Here is a 2,130-nt window from a genome sequence, read left to right on the forward strand (position 1 = left end):
AGGAGACCTTGTGCTCTGGCTGATCCAGCGAACAGCCGACCAGCACAAGCTCTCGGCACCATGGGAAGGCCCCTTCATTATCAGCAAGGTGTTGGGCAACGACTCCTACTACCTCATCGACGGCCAGAAGCCTCGAGCGTGCAAAAGAGATGACTCCGGCAAGGAGACGGAGCGACCATGGAATGCGAACCTCCTGTGAAGGTTTTATAGTTGATGTAGTATGTACCACGCCAACTTTTGTATTAAGTACGGAGACTCTGGGTCCCCTGAGAAGAGCTCGGGGACTTCCCTCTTTTATCTATATGATAAGTATCACGCATGTCATTTGTGTTATTTCATTAGTCCGCCTGGCACCGGGTTCGACCAGTCGACCCGGGGACATGCCGCCTTGTACTAGGAAATGCTTCCTGCAGCCAGACAAGTAATGACTTGGCACATAAGCTTTCTCCTACCAGAGGCTGCAGCTCGCAGAGCGACTGTTCGGTCGGCAGGAGTTAAGGCTGAAGGGGTGTCTGCATGAAAAATGGCTAAGGACCCAAAGCATACACAGAGTCCAAGTCGGCTTCCTGCCTCACCGACCGGCTCCTACTTAACTTGCTAGAAAACTCTAATCGGTTAAGTACTTGCCTTCCCGAAAGTAGCTAAGTACTTGACCCAGCCACAGTCCGTGGAACGGCTGTTCGGCTGGCCAGACGGTAACCGAGGGAAGGCGACAAAGGAAAAAAGCAAAAGAGAAGAAGCAAGGAAAGATAGTACTTGGCAGAAATATTTACACGTCAAAAGGCCATTGGCCGACATTCAACAAGAGTTTAAAATAAACCCCCCGGGTGGAATTGTGCGAAGTTAACAAAGTTTGTCTAGACTGATAAGCAGGAAAAAATGAAGGTAAACTGGCAGCCTAGAAAGCAGCAGACGGGTTAGGAGGAATGGTGGAGTCGGTGGTGCCGGCTGGTTGAGCGGCCGGCTGGTCGGTTCCCGCTTGATCGCCTTCAGCAGCAGCCGGCCTGCTCGGGCGTGGCTCGTTGCTGGAGGCGCGGTCGAGTTGAGGCTGGCCGTCCGCTCTGACATCTGGTGCCTCCTCCTCTTCATCTTCTCCATCATCGCTGGAGTCGATCACCTCGGCCGAGGCCTCGCCATCCTTCGGGTTCAACCCGAACCACTCTGGTGGTGCCTCGGCGCCATTTCCAGCCAGCTCCGGGATGAAGATGCTGGTGTTGGTGTACTCGATGATTGCCTCCGCCTGCTTGACAAGATCACCCTCCACTGCCAGCAGCTCCTCCTGGGCTTCCTATAGAAACATGGTCAACTGGGCTAGATTTAGCCCATGGTACCACGCCTTGACGAACTCCAAGGCCCGACGTGCTCCGGCCCGGGCCAAGGAGCCCTTCCATGCCTCAAGGCGGCCGGCCGCCACCTCCACCTAGTCGGCAGTTCGGCTAGGCATGCACGGAGCCAGCATATCAGGCCACACGGCGGCGACCGCCTGGGCGCCGACATGCTGAAGGCGGCGCAGCATCCGATGAGTCGGCCGAAGACGAGCCTCGATGCTGAGGAGCTGCTCGTGAAGAGTGTGGTGGACATTGGCGTCGATCTCCTCACCTTCTGCCCTCCATCCTTCACGATCAGCCTCAATAGCCTGGTTGGCAGCACCAGAGTGACCTGGGAAGAAGTCTGCTCGGACAAAAAAGCATAGAGTCAGTTCGGAAACAAGAAATCGGCTCATCTAGAAGCTGGCGGCTTGAAGAAAGAGTAAAGAGGGCATCTTACCATCGACCATGTCTTCAATCTCGCCAAAGCCGGCTATCAGCATTGCCTCCTTGTCGGTCGAGGCAGAGCGCTCGATCTCGAACTCAGCAAGGAGACCTACCTCCTTGTCCTCTGCCTCATTCTGGGCCTTCTTGAGAAGCTCCGCCTGCTCCGCCAGTTGCGTGGCCAGCCAGTCACGCTCCTCGGCCAGCTTGTTGCAGTCCGCCTCCCTGGCATGCAGCATGGTGTTAGCTTCGCCCAGCTGCTCCTGCAGGGTGGCATTGGCCTCTGCAAAAGTAGAAGATGAAAAGGACGTCAACAATCAACAAAGAGAAAAGCAGTTGCCAGGAAGATCCGGCCCGACTGCTCAGCAGTCGGCCCGAA

The sequence above is a fragment of the Triticum urartu genome, chromosome 3A (genome assembly GCF_056163025.1).
Source record: "Triticum urartu cultivar PI428250 chromosome 3A, HENAU_Tu73, whole genome shotgun sequence".
Lineage (NCBI taxonomy): Eukaryota > Viridiplantae > Streptophyta > Magnoliopsida > Poales > Poaceae > Triticum > Triticum urartu.